Source organism: Heteronotia binoei, chromosome 1, assembly GCF_032191835.1.
Source record: "Heteronotia binoei isolate CCM8104 ecotype False Entrance Well chromosome 1, APGP_CSIRO_Hbin_v1, whole genome shotgun sequence".
Classification (NCBI taxonomy): domain Eukaryota; kingdom Metazoa; phylum Chordata; class Lepidosauria; order Squamata; family Gekkonidae; genus Heteronotia; species Heteronotia binoei.
The window spans coordinates 82,014,490-82,033,322 of record NC_083223.1 but is presented as its reverse complement, the minus strand read 5'-3'; the positions used below and the strand labels follow the sequence as shown (position 1 = coordinate 82,033,322).

Genomic DNA, 18,833 nt, shown 5'->3' with positions numbered 1-18,833 from the left:
AGGGCTGAGCAATCCAAAGTTGTTCATGGGTGCAGAGAGAGTGATTCCAGAGTCAGGGCCAAGGGCCAGTCCAAGGGTCACAGGAGCAGAGCAGAGCTCAGGGTTGTGGTCACTGAGTCAGAGGTATGGTCGCTTTCACACCCAGCTTGTCTTCTGTCATTTGTTGATAGCAGGCATACAGCTGGATCATGTTGAGCTGCTGAGTGAATGACCACTCTGGTTTGATGGCTCCAGATCCCGCGAGGCTGCTAAACATGCACTGTACTTCTGCTCCTGTAGCTCATGCCACACCCTTTGCCATCAAACTGGTGGTCTCCTCTGATCTTGGGGCCTGAGTCATTGAGGTGCTATCTTCTGCTGGAGGCCCCTCCATTGGTGGAGGGGCATCACCTTCTGTCATCCCTCCATCATTGGCAGGTTGCAGACAGGGCCCTGTATCAGGTGTTTCTTGGTCACTGTCAACCTCCTCCACCTCATTGGGACCTGTTTGATCAGGCTGAGCCATGACACAAACAAGGTGTGCTGTCCATGTACTCCAACTGGGGTTGCCAAACTCGGGTGGCACTTGGAGAGCTCCCTCTATTATGATTGATCTCCAGATGACCAAGATCAATTCCCTAAGAGAAAATGTCTGCTTTGGAGGGTGGATTCTGTGGCATTATACCCTGCTGAGGTCCCTCCCCTCCCAAACCCCATCTTTCCCAGACTCCACTCCCCAAATCTCCAGGTATTTCCCATCCCGGAGCCAGGAATCCTAACAGCAACCATTCTAACAGCTCAGTAAAACCCCTGCTTTTGCTGCCTACCTGCATGGAACTGCAACAACAGGGAGGTTGCATCAAGCACCTGACAGACCAGAGTTCTATGGCTGATGGGCTGGTTTTTGGCTTGGTGGCAAGTTGTCCAGCTATGGCATCAATGCAAAAGATGTCCTCTGCTCTAAATCTAACCACAGTGTTGCCAACCCACACTAGAGAATCAGAGTTCTAATGCAATCTCTGATACCAGAAGGACTCTATGCTTAGGTTCTGTTTCCTGTCCTAAGCACTTTGGATGTTGAACTAATGCCTGTACCAGTCCTGATTCACCTCCTGTTCCAGCAACCCTCCTCATTGCAAACCGCATTATTTGAGGGTAAACACTAGAACTCATGGGCATTTGAGAAGCTGATGGACAGTAGATTCAGGATGGACAAAAAGAAATACTTATTTACCCAACAAGTGATTAAAATATGAAATTCACTGCAGTGACACCCACAGGCATAGATGGCTTTAAAAAGAGATTAGAGAGATTAATGAAGGACCATTGCCTGCTGCAATCTATTTTGACTAAAGGGAACCTCCACAGTAAACCTCTGGATCCCAGTTCCAGGGGGCAACATCAGGGAATGGCCTTGGCTTCTATGCTCCATTGTGGGACCTTAGAATAACTGGTTGGTCACTGTATGAGACAAGATGCTTCAGCAGATGGAATACTGGTCCCATCCATCAAGGCTCTTCTTATGTTAGGTTCTTGTAGAATGAACCTAGTGAAAGAAAGGGCTAGAGAAACCCTGAAGAAATTTCTCGCTTCCCAGGAGTGATTTTGATATTCTCTAAAAGTATCCTGAATTCTGTGGAAGCATCCTTTCAGGTGTATACTTTCTCAAAGAGATGTTTCTTGAGAAGAGGTTTTAGGCACAACTCCAATGAAACATGCTAGATGTCCTTGTAAACTGATAAATCGTATGTGTAGCCTGGGATTTTCAGATTACATGGACATCTGACATTTCCTTGTCACCATTTCTATAAAATGCCTGTTAACAGCAGAAGCAGGAATTTCGTGACAGATGTTCTAAATCAGTGTAACCTTGCATAAACTGGCTCCCAATGTTTGGCTTTTTCATCAATTTGTATGTGTGAATTGTTTTTGTTTAGATTTGTTAAAAATGCATAGTAATTATTATACTTTGAATGAAATAGCTGGCGTTTTCACAAAGATCTAACTCCCATAGCTTGGAGCATCATATTTATGAATGCAAAGAGAATGCAAACTGATACAGTGACATCAGGGTTAGAATTCTCATCAGTGTTAATGGATTGGGCTGATGGCTCAAAGGATTTTCCTTAAGGAAACAAATGATTCTATGGGATGCAAGGTAAGGATTATAGCTACATATAAAATCATGTTTCATGTAGATAGCATATGTCTCTTATGAAAAATCAGTCACAAAAATACAGTACGCATACCATGGTGTTCTATACACATCTCTATTTTAAATTGTAGATTACTAAAGACACGTTACTTCTAAAGTTTTGCCCCTCAACCTGCTCTTTCTTGTCTAAATACTAGATCAGTTGGAGTTCATTAGGGAACACTTTGTACCCTTTTGTGGAGAAGTTCATTTCTGAGTGGTTGTCCTTGGCTATCAATATAACTGGGTTTAAAAAGCTGAGAAATGTTGCCAAGGAAATCTTTGGGGACCAGTTGGCAGATTCCTCTATTGAACATGTTTATTTGTGAACAGCAATTTATTATTTGAAATGAAATGGATTTTAAGATATTCTCAAGCTGTTTTGAAAATGTTGCCTACTACCACCTAGCTGTGTTCAAATAGACATCCATTTTGTATTGTTATATATTCCGAACATCCAAACCATTCAAGCTAAAATCATATTATATTTGTCCTCAGAGGCTGTTCATTCTTATAGAAATAGAATAGAAAAAGTTGTTGTGAACTGAGAACCATTATTTTTTGTTTCTGGCTGAATTCAATATTGCAAAGATTTAGCCTCAGAAAGCAAACAAAGGAAAAAAAGATTTATAGAACTATCTTAGTTTTGAGGCGTATTGACAAGAAGAGGACTACATCAGGAAAGACTGGTGACTAGTCTTTACTCAGTTAGATTTATGTCTGAGAAGTTAAGTGAATTCAGGGCCTCTGGAACCCAGGGACTAATGCCATTTATTTTGGTTATCATGCGCAAAGATTATGCACCAGCTTTTCTTAATTTATTTTGTTTGATTTCATTAACACAAGCATCAGATTGATCAAATATGCCATCTCCTACAGTCTGAGTTTTTTCTTACCACTTCATTTTTTGTGTGGTTCCGGCAGGACAGAAAAGAACTGATATCATGATAAACCATAAGGCAGGCAAGATCTGACTATCAGTGTAATCCTAACCAGAGTTGCATCCTTCCAAGCCCACTGACTTCAGTGGACTCAGAAAGACATAACTCTGCACTCAATTGTACCATAAAGCTGCAGTCTTAAATTCATTTGCTATGGAAAGCACGGGAGTATATAAAAAGGTCTATTTCTGTTTCATTGACTATGCTAAAGCCTTTGATTGTGGATCACAACAAACTGTGGAAAGTCCTTAAAGAGATGGAAGTACCAGACCACCTTGCATGTCTTCTGAGAAACCTGTATAAGGGTCAAGAAGCAACTGTCAGAACGGGATATGGAACAACTGATTGGTTTAGAACAGGAAAAGGAGTTTGACAAGGATGTCTATTCTCACCCTGCTTATTTAATTTATATGCAGAGTACATGCGGAATGCTGGCCTGGATGAAGCTGAAGCCGGAATTAAGATTGCTGGGAAAAACATCAACAACCTCAGATATGCAGATGATACCACTCTAATGGCAGAAATGCGGAGGACCTAAAGAACCTCTTGTTGAGGGTGAAAGAGGAGAGCACAAAAGTAGGCTTGAAGCTCAACATCAGAAAAGCTAAGATCATGACATCTGGCCCCATCACACCTTGGCAAATAGAAGGGGAAGACATGGAAGTAGTGACAAGACTTCACATTTCTGGGATCCAAGATCTCTGCAGATGGTGACTGTAGCCATGAAATTAAAAGACGTTTGCTCCTTGGAAGGACAGCTATGGCAAATCTGGGCAGCATAATAAAAAGTAGAGACATCACCCTGCCAACAAAAGTCCGTATTGTCAAAGTGATGGTATTCCCAGTAGTAATGTATGGCTATGAGACCTGGACCATAAGGAAGGCTGAGCGCAGAAGAATAGATGCTTTTGAGCTGTGGTGCTGGAGAAGAATCTTGAGAGTCCTTTGGACTGCAAGAAGTGATCAAATCAGTCAGTCCTAAGGGAAATCAAACCTGGCTGTTCCCTGGAAGGTCAGATGCTGAAGCTGAAGCGCAAATACTTTGGCCCCCAAATGAGAAGGGAGCACTCACTGGAGAAGATCCTGATGCTGGGAAAGACAGAAGGTAAAAGAAGAAATGGACGGCAAAATATGAGATGCCTGGACAGCATTACTGATGTAACAAACACGAATTTGAGCAGACTTCAGAGGATGGTGGAAGACAGGAGGGCCTGGCGTGACTTTGTCCATGGGGTTGCAAAGAGTTGGACTCGACTGTGCGGCTGAACAACAACAAAAGCCCACTGAAATCTGTGGTTCTTAATGTTGAGTAAACATTAGGATCATGCTGCACAACTCCAATTACATCAGGATGATGATGCATCAGTGTGATTTCTCACAGTGGCATGTGTGGTGTGGATATTAGGATTTTATTTGCTTTTTTTAAACATTCAGTACAGAGAGCCATGGGGGAGTAGAATCATAGTGGCAAGTTCTGCTCCCAGCCAACGTGCATTCACTAGAAGGCAGATGTGGATGTTTATGGCTGCCTCATCTGGCAAAATGAGCTGTGTTTCTCAAAGGCTTTGTGCTACAATAAAATGTGTTAGTCTTAAAGGTGCTACTTTACTATTTTGCAGCAACAGACTAACACAGCTAACTCCTCTGGATCAGTGTAATCCGGAACTCTGCTCTTTCCAGCATTCTCAATCATGTGCAGAAACCTACTCACTTATTCTTGCATACATACAGGATCTATATGCAGGCTCCAATGAACACCCATAGGTAAGAAGCAGAGCTTGCTCCTGTGGTTCCCCTCCCACACGCTTTCATTCTATCCACACAGGAGTCTGAAAAGGGCTAGCCAATATATTGCACTTTTATGTTTCTGAGGTGGGGAGAAGGATGGAAAAAGGAAGTTTCTGTAGGATGCTGAACATTTAGCAAACCATCTCTGTTTCTTGCCTTGAAACCCCTATGGGGACATGATGGCACTTTCTACCGCCATGCATAGTTATTTGGACAATTATTGTCATTACCTTTCCCCCCTCTCTTCTGAAATATTGCTTCCTGCATTCTGCTTTCAACAGAGACACTCCATACTCAACCTGTGCCTCAAGAAGGTCATTTCAGATTTGACTGTACTACATTGGAAACTGGACCGAGTAAACAGGCTTTGATTTGATCTAGCAAGTGAATGTTGCTTTACATTTATAAAAAAAAGTTTTCTACAGAAAGGCATCGCATTCTTTTTGAAAGAACTGCTCAAAAACCGAGAAACAAGATAAAAAAAACAAAGCAGAAAATATTTACAATAAGGTAGAGGACTTGCCAGGAGGAACAGCTTTTGAAATCCTTTCCCCATAAAACTAACAAACAAGCAAAGGAATCAGGTCACGTATGCTCTTTTCTGCAGGATTAATGGAACAAAAAGACCATGGGATGGTTAGCCATTGAAAATTAGTTTGCTGGCCTTAAATGGTCATTGTACAGCAGCTTTCACTTAAGAAGTGACAAACAGATCTCTTGGGTCACTTTAATGAGTTGACTATCTCAGCATACCTCTGAGACAAATGTTCTTGCCATTTTGCTGGAAAACTATTGAAGAGGAGGACTGGAGTATCCTTGAAAAAAACTTTTGATTAAATAATACTAATCACACACACACAAAAAACCCTCTCCCCTGTCTGGTCTTTTACTTGGATACAAACCTCAGAGAAACCAGTTTTATTCAGTGTATTCAGTGATTCATTCAAATCTCACAGGGCATGCATTCACATTACCATATTTTGCCTACAGGTGGGAATTTTGTACAGTCATAAACCATGTGAAAAGTGGGGCTTTTGAAAGGCTCCAAGCTCATCCTGCTTTTGAACAAACCATGTTAAACTCACTAAAAAAGATGACATCACTGCATTATTGCACATGGGTAACGGTTGTCCAGAAGGAGACTGGACTTGCTCTCCCTGTGATATATGCTTGCCACACTATCTACAGGCTTGATAGGCTTTCCTGCTCCTCATGGTACCAGGAGAAAGATAGTCCTATGATAAGGTTTAGGATCTGTTAGTGAGAATTCTCAGCATGCTCATCAGTCCGCAATTCTGAGTATCCTTTTAGTGAAAACCTTGGCAGGTACATTTGTGTGTGAGTGTGCGTGTATTTGCGTGTGTGCACTAGGATCACTACCAATATCTGAAAGCAGTGTCTGTGTTCTGTGCCTCCACCCTGGTATTCCTTAGAGGACCCCCATCCAAATACTAGTCAAGGCTGACCCTGCTTAGCTTCTGAGATCTGATGAGATCAGGCTAACCTGGACTAGCCAGGGCAGGGCAAAGGGGAAATACAGTGAGAAAATCATTGGATTATTGATGTAATTTTTGTTTGTTTGTTTGCAAGTATTGGCATTTATTTGAGTTCTCATCCGATTTCTCTTTTGTTACAGAGCACACAGGTTTGGGACTGGAGCCCTTAGAAGGGGGTAGGGGAAGTACAAGGGTTCATAGGGCATAGGCCAAGTGCCTAAGCAAGGTGTGGAGAAACAACTCAAATCATGTGTGGAAAGTTATTAAATATATACAAAGAATATAAACAATCATTCTGCATTTTAGAAGTCTGAATTTAATATCAAGAAGTGATCACATTTGAGCACTTTGGGGTTATGAGGTAAAATGTGATTTTACTTCTGTCGGAAGCTACAAAGTATGTAGGCCTCTGGGTAACCTGCCAAGCAAGTGAAGGAGATGCCTAGTTACTGTTACCAAGGGTGGTTTAGGTCTCTGATGTTTTCAGTGAATCATAGAATCATAGAGTTGGAAGGGACCTCCAGGGTCATCTAGTCCAACCCCCTGCACAAAGCAGTGAGTCTCTCTCCCATTTGTATGGAACAGAAGAATTCAAAATGCATCACTTCTGATGGGTCGTGTTTATCACTGATTAAGTAGTGGTCAATTTAGCCACTTTCTGTGGCCTTCTGCTTAGGAGAGGGCACACTGATGAACACAAGTTATTGAGGAAGACTCAGCATGGGTTCTGTAAGGGAATATCTTGCCTTACTAACCTGTTACAGTTCTTTGAGGGGGTGAACAAACATGTGGACAAAGGGGACCCAGTAGATGTTGTTTACCTTGACTTCCAGAAAGCTTTTGATAAAGCTCCTCATCAAGGGCTCCTTAGTAAGCTTGAGAGTCATGGAGTAAAAGGACAAGTCCTCTTGTGGATCAAAAACTGTTTAATTAATAGGAAACAGAGAGTGAGTATAAATGGGCAATTTTCACAGAGGAAGACGGTAAGCAGTGGGGTGCCACGGGGCTCAGTACTGGGTCCCATGCTCTTTAACTTGTTCATTAGTGAGTTGGAGTTGGGAATAAGCAGTGAAATGGCTAAGTTTGTAGATGACATTAATTTGTTCAGGGTGGTAAGAACCAGAGAGGATTGTGAGGCACTCAAAAGGGATCTGTTGAAATTGGGTGAGTGGGCATCAACATGGCAGATGAGATTCAATGTGGACAAGTGCAAAGTAATGCACATTGGGGCCAAAAATCCCAGCTATAAATACAAGTCGATGGGGTGTGAACTGGCAGAGACTGCCCAAGAGAGAGATCTTGGGGTCGTGGTAGATAACTCACTGAAAATGTCAAGACAGTGTGTGATTGCAATTAAAAAGGCCAATGCCATGCTGGGAATTATTAGGAAGGGAATTGAAAACAAATCAGCCAGTAGCATAATGCCCCTGTATAAATTGATGGTGCAGTCTCATTTGGAATACTGTGTACAATTCTGGTCACCGCACCTCAAAAAGGATATTATAGCATTGGAAAAAGTCCAGAAAAGGGCAACTAGAGGTTTGGAACACTTTCCCTATGAAGAAAGTTTAAAACACTTGGGGCTCTTTAGCCTGGAGAAACGTCGACTGCGGGGTGACATGATAGAGGTATACAAGATTATGTAGGAATGGAGAAAGTAGAGAAAGAAGTACTTTTCTCCCTTTCTCACAATACAAGAACTCATGGGCATTTGATGAAATTGCTGAGCAGTCAGGTTAAAACAGATAAAAGGAAGTACTTCTTCACTCAAAGGGTGATTAATGTGTGGAATTCACTGCCACAGGAGGTGGTGGCGGCTACAAGCATAGCCAGCTTCAAGAGGGGACTGGATAAACATATGGAGCAAAGGTTCATCAGTGGCTATTAGCCACAGCATATTGTTGGAACTCTCTGTCTGCGGCAGTGATGCTCTGTATTCTTGGTGCTTGTGGGGGCAAAGTGGAAGGGCTTCTAGCCCCACTTGTGAACCTCCTGATGGCACTTGGGGGGTTTTTTTGGCCACTGTGTGACAGAGTGTTGGACTGGATGGGCCATTGGCCTGATCCAACATGGCTTCTCTTATGTTCTTATGAGTGTTAAAAACCTACATCAACTCCCCAATAGCCACCCACACATGATTAGGCAGCCACACATATGCAGTGAACTGCTGTCTTCCAATTCCAGCTGAACAAATTCCCCCTACACCAAGTATCCCATAAGCTTCCAGGTTCCTGATTCTGCTGAGTTCATTCGTTGTCTATTTCCACATATTTCAAGAGGATTGAGGGAGACCTACATAGAGGTGGCTTTCAGGGTGTAGACCATTTTCATCCAGGTGACAGTGCCCATCATTGTTCAGGTAGTCTCCACCCAACTTCCCATCCCCAGCCGTGTGGAAAGTGCCATCAGAAGTGAAGACCAACAGCCTTGTCATGTCCCACCAACCAAACTGTTCCTTGCAAGCTGCATGATTGCATCAAAGCCTCCCTCGGCCATGTCTAGGTTCTCTGAGACAAACTGCTAGCTGGCTGTTCTCAAACTCACTGGCAAGTGCCGATAGCTGAACGATGGCACTCAGGGCTCATTGGCACTCGGGTAGGGGTGGAGAAACTTGACAGGTGAGGTGCTTATGTAGGGTAGCACTGTCTTGTCCATGAAGGAGCCAAACCCCATTTTCACAAAGGTAGTGATATTCTGTAGGGCAGCCAAGAGGTCACTGCCCAGCCTTTTGATGTTCTCCAGATTGTCCTTCATGGAATGGGATAAGTCCATGAGGTAGTACAGGTCCACAGGATAGCCTTCAGCCTTTCTGAAGCACACAGTAAAACTCTGCTCCTCCCCAGGCCTTAGCTGCAGAGCGATCCTTTGGGGTACCAGCTGAATGATGCTCTTGTGCTGGGGGTTCTCACTGAGGGGCCTGTCCTCCAGGATATGCTGCTTCCCATGGAGGTCCATGACCTCACAGGGGAGGCAACCATGACGCTCCAGATCCAGTCGAGTTCCACAGCGAGCTGCATCTGACTCATCTGCTGGCATAAAATCTAGTTGTTTACACCAGGCATAGCTGGAGTGGGAATGGATGCATTCATTACATGGGGGATGCGGCTGGCATGAACCTGACATCTTCTGTCCACATGCCATTGCTTTGAGCAGGATGAGAAGCCACAGTTTCAGAATCCATCTCATGACAGTTCTATGTCTTGGCAGGTCAGTTCCCAGAATGGAGTGGATTCCTGAATAACTTGCAGAGCAGAGGTTGCCCAGGGTTTCCCACTGGGCTGTGACACTCCAGTCTTCTATTGATGTAATTGCTAATAAGTTAAAGTGCCCAATGCATGGAATTGGGGTGTGAGGGAGGAGTCCAAGCTCACTCTTTGAGAAACAAAGGTATGTCCAGGCCTCAGTTTCAGTGGGAGCTCACAGAAGCACAGCTCCTGAACCTTTCTGAGAGTTCCTCCTCCTCCTTCTGAGAGTTCCACCTCTTTGTCCATTGAATAGTATGTGCAGCTGCATAACAATCCCTGGATGAGCTCCACCACCTATTTTTCTAAAAAAAAATGACCCCTGGATATGTCTATATGCACCCTTAGATTTGGGGGCATACATTTCTTTAGGCTTGTAAATTTCTAAAATAAGGTTAAAAAATCGTTTGTGAGGGGAAGTATCAGCTGCTGCTGAATGAATTAAACACACTGACATATCTGTAGAGTTCACAGGGGTGCCAGAACAGGGAGTACTCAGCCTGATTCAACAGTCCATAGCAGCATTGGTCCCTTGGAAGCATCAAGGCATGGAAGGGGCACAGTTCCTGAATCAGCAGCACTGCTTGAAGGAAAGCATGCTACTTCTTTTTTAAACAATATTAAATCATAGTGCATGTTAACAGATTGATTGCTGAGAAATATGCATGCGTCACACAATAATGTGGAGGGATGATCAAGATAAATGGCATGCTTTTTTGGTGAGTTTAAATAAGCATTTATTCTGAACATTGGATGCATTGATAACATTAGGCAGGATACAATCATGGGAAATAACCACATTTGTTATAATCCTGTGACATATTAGAATGATTGCTCAACCACCAGGAAAATAAGCTAAGCGGAGTAACACAAGATCTCAAAGGCCACGGGATCTGCAGAACAGAGGGATCAGCCAGGAAGGACCACAAATGAAATGCAGTTCCCAACATCTTACCATGCTGCACTAATTGCTACCAATTGTCCTTGTGATGTGCTCAGCTCAAGGCAGCCAATCAGATACATATTATGACCTGGCAGGTATTTGAGACCTCTCCTGTTTCTGCAGTCTTGGCATCTCTGCCAGCCTTAGTATCTCTGCCAGCCTCCAGGTGGGATCTGGGGAATTCCTGGAATTACAGCTCATCTCCAGACTACAAAGATCAGTTCCCTTGGAGAAAATGGATGCTCTGGAGAATGGACTCTGAGCTTTGTACCCCACTGAGGTCCCTGTTTTTCCCCAGCTTCAACTCCAAATTTCCAGGAGTTTTCCAACCTGGATCTTGCAACCCTATTCCCCCACTCCATTCCATGCCAGTGGCCAGGAGAGACCTCGCAACCCTTGTTTGGATGGTCCAAATTTATGGAGGTCAAAACAAAACCCCCAAGAATACTCCAGCGAGACCCTGTTGTGGGTAACAGAGCACAGGCATTGCTTTCAGACCTTGGTAGTGATCCTAGAGTTACACTGCAAATATATACATTACAAATCACCTCTGAGTATCTCTTGCCATGAAAACCCTGTGGGGTCACCATAAGTCAGCTGTGACTTGATGGAAAGAAACAATTTCCTCTCTCTGCACTTCAGGGAAGGAGATCCATTTTGTCATTCTCTAAAGTGTTATTTGGACATTTAAAGCATCCAAAGTTCATGCTGTTACTAATTTTTTAAAATAATGGAATCAGTTTTTAAAATGTTATAAATGCTCCAAGCAAGATGGAGATGTTCATTATGAGAATCCACTCTTTAACAGGGAGGATCCATCCTATTCCATCTTCCCACCTTCCCTTACCTGCCTATGCTTGTTCTCAACTGAACTTCGGCTAAATGGAGTTTAATTAGCTGATTTTTTTTTTTTACAGCCTCTGAACTTTAGCTTGGTGGTTTGTGAATAGAGGTTTGGGATATTGGTCCCCAACAAATAAGCTACCTTGGCAGTTTCACATGCTGTTGTTCCAATACAATGAGGCCACATAAATTGCCCATATTTTATCAATCTGTTTCACGGAGCTTGTTCCTCTCTGTATTCTAGTATTAATGCACCCCCTAGTGGTTTTTAAAAGGCATCTCCTGTACATCTATTTTTTAAGACGGTGGATCATAGGTAGTAGTTATAATGGCTTTGCACCATTCATTTCTCCCTGAAAATTTTCTTCAGCAAATGCTGATATGTTTACTTGCTTAGAAAAGGTGGCACCATAAACATTTGTCATTGGACTACCAATGAGAATGTAGGTCCCTAAGGAATCTCACCAATCAACCTCAGTGTAAGCTTGCCTTTTTTCAATCTATAATGTACAACAACAGGTTCTCATACTGGAATTTAAGACCACCACCCTCTACTCCACCCTGAACTGCAAGATACCTGCAGAGAGATTATGAATGCTGGGACCCCAAGAGAAGTCTGCTTCTGATGGAAGACCAGCAGTGGCTATTAATTTCTTCCTTTGTCTGAGGCTGCATCCACACATCGCTCAATACCATGGCTGTCAGTGCGCTATTGCAATCAATCACAGCCAGAGTTTCCTGTGTGGACAAGGCAATCAACGGGGTGAATGATTGCTACAACACACCAATAGTGAAGCAGTCAACAGTGTGGGTGTGCTGCCTGAGAAGGAGCTAAGCAAGCAGACACTGGAAAAAGAGAGAGAAGAGAGTTGTAGCATTCTTGCTAAAATAATCTTTAATAATATTGAATTTCCATGTGCAACATGTCACTGTATGTGAGAATACCCATGACTGAACTGTCACATACCAAACAGACGGTAGCAAATTGTCTAGGATGAAAAGACCTGGAAATTATATATACTTAACAAGAAAGTGTTAAATTTCATAAGTTTAAGAAAACTTGTACTTCTGTACCAGATGTGTGTTCTCAGTTGTCTATGGTTTACTTAGTACTACTTATGTACTGGGATGGCTCCTACCCCCCCCCCAACATCTTACTCCACTGAGTGAAATGTGAAGCCTTCCTTCATATTAAAGAGACCTCCCCAACTTAAGCGACTTGTGCTGGAGGAAAAACCCCTTAAACTGGAGGAAAGGTCTTTAGGTTGAAAGAAGGCTTCTTGGAGGATGATGGTATCCAAGCAGTGGTGGTGGGAAATGCCATCAAGTCACAGCTGACTTATGGAGACCCCACAGAGTTTTCAAGGCAAGAGACATTCAGAGGTGGTTTGCCATTACCTGGCTCTGCATCACAACCCTCTTATTTTTTCAAAGTCTCCCATCCAAATACCAGCCAGGGGTGACCCTGCTTAGCTTCCAAGATCTGATGACTTTGACCTAGCCTGGACTATCCAGGTCAGGATCGGATCCATGCTTCCAGGTCCAACCCCCCCCCCCCACCACCACCATGATTAAGTTATGTAATGCCGTCCCTTGTTTCTGTTCATGGGGTTTTCTTGGCAAGGATCGTTCTCCAGTGGATCACATTTAGTCTGGGTTCTCAGCTGTGGCCTGTCCATCTTGGGTGGCCCTGCATGGCATAGCCCACAGCCTCATTGAACTGCGCAAGCCCTCTCTCCATGACAAGGCAGCAATCCATGAGAGCTGGACCATAAGGAAGGCCAAGCGCAGAAGAATAGATGCTTTTGAGATATGGTGCTGGAGAAGACTCTTGAGAGTCCCTTGGACTGCAAGAAGATCCAATCAGTCAGTCCTAAGGGAAATCAACCCAGACTGTTCACTGGAAGGTCAGATGCTGAAGCTGAAGCTCAAATACTTTGGCCACCAAATGAGAAGGGAGCACTCCCTGGAGAAGATCCTGATGCTGGGAAAGACAGAAGGCAAAAAAAGAAGGGGATGGCAAAAGATGACATGGCTGGACAGTGTTACTGATATAACAAACAGGAATTTGAGCAGACTTTGGAGGATGGTGGAAGACAGGAGGGCCTGGCATGACTTTGTCCATGGGGTCACAAAGAGTCGGTCTTGACTGTGCAACTGAACAACAACAACAAAATGCAGTCTCAAAAATTCAAAGTAGCTTAACAAAAGAGGTTTTTTTAAAAAAAAAATCTATCTAATTGCTATAGTTACCCATGGGTTGACATGTAAGGTGATAAAACCAGAAAATCAGGACAGGAAAAGGTCCCATTTCTTTACAAATCTCCAGCCACACACAAACCCACAACCTGAGCAGGTCAAGGGTTGTACATGTGCACCGTCTTCTTGTCATCAGTGGTTTTCATTGGTAGCATAAGTCACACACAAGTGCAAGTCTTTATCTTGGAGGGAAAGTGTGTTTGGTGACTGAGAAGAAGCAAATGGCCTCATACTTGCATTTCCTCAGCTAGAAAAAGCCTCTCTCAGTACCACATTCATGGGGTCAAATTTGGCCTAGCATGTTCATCAGGAGTTGTCACCCAAACCAACCAGCTAAACTCAATTGAGCATTTACAAAAAAAAACATTAATAGTTTCAGGTTAGAATGGACTGTGGGGGTTTAATCACATTGGCATTAGGATTGCTCTTCCCAGATTCTACTCAGAATTTACCCCTGACTTTCTTGGTTCCACTGAACACCATACCACAGCTCAAGACCTGGCAGCTTCCAAGAGGCTCTGCCACTGATTTAGCAGGTTGCTCCATCCAGAAGCCAGTATATTATTTAAAGTCTGAAGTTAAGAATCTTCGCTTTCAACACTTTTTCCTTGGTACATATAGACTAACAAATGCAATGGTATCTCTGGCCAAGTGCTTCTATGCTGCTTTGGAGCAACAAGACTTAAAACTGTATATCTGAGAGCCATACCTGATACATATGACGAGTTCTGCATCCAGCACTCCCAGAAACTATTTAAAACTCAAATGTGAATCATTTGGGGCAAAGGGGGGCAGATTCAGATTGCAACGGCAGTGGGAAGGAAGGGGTAAGCCTCCCCCTCCATCTAGTTTGGCCCGGAGGTTAAGAATCAGGGCTTCTGGTCAAAGGTAACTTTTTACCCATTAAGCATTGTGGTGGAAGGGTCATGCTGGGGTGATGTGGCTAATGCAGAAAACACCTCCAGCATCTCTTGTTGCTCTTTAATTAGTCGCTCTCCCCTGCAATGCATTATAATTTCATCATGAAGAAGGCTGACATCAGGCGAGACCCTTTTATGGATTCCATCCATCCTTGACTATAATGAAATATAAGATATATTGAGGAAGGCTGACATTTCCCCTCAAAGTGCAGACACTTTTGTCATCCTTTTCGCACACTCTGGAAGATTTTGATTTGCATCACAGCTTCATAATGAGCTAATAGTCAAAATAGCCCTCTATAATTATGTTAGAATAATCCAGCATTTAGATTATTCAGGCATAATTACAGGGGAAAAGCTTAAACTATACATCATCTGCAGTTCTCAGTTGCTCTAACACACAGATGTCTGAGGAAATGAATTAATAATAACGTCAGGCTGTAAAATATATAGTCAGTGCTCTTTACAGCTTGGAGAAAATGACGACAGTGTCTATTTTCTTCCTACCTCTACCAGCCAGCTATAGTCTTGCATTGATTATTTCTTGACAACTAAGATACAATATTCAAAACAATAGAAACAAAAATAGATTGCTTCAATGTTCTGATTTTTTTTTTCATTGTCAAAGTTTCTTCCATTGATCTGATCTTCCGCAGAACTTGGAACTGTTGACCTGATATGTTAAGCTTGTCTTATGCTCATAGTTCATCTGTGCCACAAGCCATTGTATTGAGTTGATTATTAGGACTATTTATTGACCTGTTTTTGTTGGCAGATCTAGTTAATGTAAGTTATATACAGAGAGAAGACAGAAATGTTTTGATTGGATTTGACCAACATAGCAACAGCACTCTAAATATCAGCCAACCCAAGGCATTGTGAACTTTGGAGCTGAACTAAAATTTTCAAGCTTAGAAGTCATGGCCCTAACAACTCTTCTACAACCTCCAGGATGCACTGTTTCAAAGTACACTGAAATAACAACCCTTCCCCTCTCCTCTATCCTCCTTCTAGACCTTAAAAAGTAATAATATTAGATACCTGCAAGCAAATGAAATGGCCACCTCCATGACCAAATGATTTTAGCATGCAGTAAAATCAGTACGATCACATCTAAGGCATTTTTATGAAGTATTCAATATATTTTAGTCTGGAATGTATATTTAAGCCATTGTAATTACAAAAATTAGAAATGTAAAAACTGATTTAAGATCTAAGCTTAAGTAGCAACTTTTGGGGCACAATCTAAGCAAAGATAAGGACTTCCAAATCACTGAGAGAGCATTAAGCATTCATAATATGCTTTAAATATAAACAACTGGTCTGGAACTCCAGTTTGCTGAACTGGTTGCTCCCAGAGTATTCTTCAAGACAGATAAATAGCTGTTTACATTTCACTGGATGCCTCAAAAGTCTACATCTGAAGAACTTTCAACTTCTAATTTTTATCCTTCCTTTGTATATATTGTTGGTTCATTATTCATTTATTCTTCCACTAAATATATGAGACAATTCTACTGTTCTTCACATTAATTCTGTGAATTAGGATGAAAGACAATGGCTGTGACCAGACAGGCATTTTCACCCGCTGTAGCCACTCCCCACCTCAGGTTTAATTGAGCATGATCACATGTGCACATTTGCCCCCTGCAGCTCACTCATGCCTACCTTGTGCTGTGATGCCTCTCCCACACATTTAACAGACACCAGGAACTTCACAGTGGCAAAGTCAGTGAGATGCTTCCATGGCATATTTCTGGCCATCTGATCAGTCCAGGTGCACATGGATGTGCTGCAGCACATTCTCTATAGTGTTTTTTAAAAAGCCGAGAGACTGCTGCAGCAAAATCCTGGTCTGAATGCACTCAATGATTTGCCCAACACCACCCAATGAAGTTCACAGGCAGAACAGAATTTTGAAGGCAGGCATCTCTAGCCAGAGTCTGGCAGTGGATCTATCACACCACACTGTCCATGCCCCAAAGAATCAAGCACAGTTCAAATCTGTCTCAGCTCACATGCTTGAAACAATGCCTCAGGGGATAACCTGGAATTTAAATTCGCATGACAACCAGATTATAAATACAATTTTTAAAATTGTGTGATAGGTCACAATACCTCAAAAAAGGCAATGTGCTAGGGGTGAGGAATATTCATTATTTCAGCTGGTGGTCTTGCCCTACTAAGATGACCCAGTAGATCCTTTTCCTCCCTATTATTCTATGTCAGGAAGAGGAATCTTCCAGCAGCCTAAAGCCTTTCTCATTTTAGAAATTAAATATAGCCCTTGTATGAGTAATGCTAATATCTCACTGCAAACATAAACCTTCCAACTGCAGCCTGTTATCTGAGTGTTTGAGAGTTATGCCTACATAGTATATTTACATACAGGTGATGTTCTTTGCTTTTATAATGTCATTAACCTCCTTTCATCTTACATATAAGTAGTACTGATGTTCAAAAGCTTCCATAAATGTGAACTGGAAGTGACTATCTCTCACATTAAAAGCTTTCACCTTAAGAAGGATTTATTTAAGATATCTAGGTTATATCACCATACTGAAACAACCAAATCTCAGTTGTTTCTGGTTTTCTCTGAGTTAGCCTTCCCATTTTTCTTTAAACTTTGGCCTGCACAGATTTATCACAGAACACTTTGTGCTTCCATGCTCTTGTAAGGTGTTGTGAGCCTCCTTAGCTTCCTTGAATGTGTGAAGAGAAAAATATGCTCTGTCAGAACTCCAGATGAACTGTGAGTTATGGACCGGTCAAACCTTCGCCCACACAGAGATATCAACCGGTTTTGATGCCAGGTTTGGAAATGATTTTTGAGGTTGGAAAAGAAACTGCTGAAGAGGGCAATACCACCAAATTCAGATGCCAAAAGAACTCTGTAAGAATGTTGTGTGTGTTTGTTTGCATGTATAGCAGAGCATTTATCATTCAAAAGTTATGAATTGACTGATGTGTAAGTACCATTATATATCTTATAGACAGTGTTCTAAAAGCTATAATGAAGGAGGTGATGGGGAGAAATGCTTTTTGTTCCATATATTCTGGATATATAATTATTTTAATATACTTAATTGTGTTATACAACTCTTGTTTTGTTTCTGCATCCCTTTAATATCTTTACTTCTCTCTATATATATATAATTAAGAAGCTATACATTGGCAGATTGGAACTGTATTGTCCTGATATACAGCCCTCTTCAAAAGAATAGTTTAAGGGAAAAATAAACATAGTCTTGTATAATTAGGAATAGGTATGTCTGAAAATCTGGCTATAGGTAATAGCATGCGCACATTCTAAAAATGGTCACAAAATGATTTATTGCCGGGTCATAGCTCCTGTGAACATGTGCAGTAAGAAAACACACATACCTCTATGAATGAAACCAGCCTTTTTCAGTATGGCTTAAATTCTGTTTGGGGAAGACTGTATGTTAGGAAGAAACATTCCTTCCACAGCACCCCACTCAATCGCTAAAACAAACACCGAAAAAGCTGCTAGGTGGGGTTTACACCCTACTTCAGGAGATGACATACACAGAGAGTAACCAACAAATTGCTTGACAAAGTGATGAGGTTCCTAAAAAAAGTCTTGAAGAAGCACACAGACTCAGAATATGGTAAAATCAAAGATAACTTTATTGAGCAGAATACTTCATTGAAGTTGTCACAATATCAAGCATGCATGTATAACATAAAATTCTAGAATGCCCATGTTGAGAGGCAAGTATTCCAAATAACCACATACATACACTGTGCAACACACATCATTCAAGCAGAGAAAGGCAGGGGCAAAAAAAGGAAGAAGTTGGTCAAGAAGGTAAAGCAAGGGACTACAACAACCTATTTCGCTAGGTCTCTAGGCAAAAGATTCAAATCCAAAGCTGGAAGGACAAAGAGTGACAGCCTCTATTGATGGTGGACTAGAAAGACTTTTGCTGCATGGTGGCTCTATTAGCCTGTGTCCAAAACATTTTTTTAAAGGAATGTCAAATTCCTTAGTACTGAGATCCATACCTCTTTACCACCAATGAGAGATGGCTGTGAGGTTTGGCACAAGGTTTGAAGTCAGAGTATATACAGACAAAAACACTAGATGTCGACTGGATTCTAGTTTGATTTCGGGAAATCCCTTGATGTCTTCCTGATCCTCCTATTGGGTAGGACTAGCAAAAAAAGAGGGGAGACACAGTGAAGGGGAGACCCACAGTGAAGG

The 18,833-nt window shown here is 42.2% G+C and overlaps 1 pseudogene; it reads right to left on the bottom strand.

The window, feature by feature from the left end:
* Positions 1-8,670: 8,670 nt before the first annotated feature.
* On the bottom strand, positions 8,671-9,539 carry LOC132568058 (integrin beta-7-like; annotated as a pseudogene).
* Between the last annotated feature and the right edge of the window lie 9,294 nt (positions 9,540-18,833).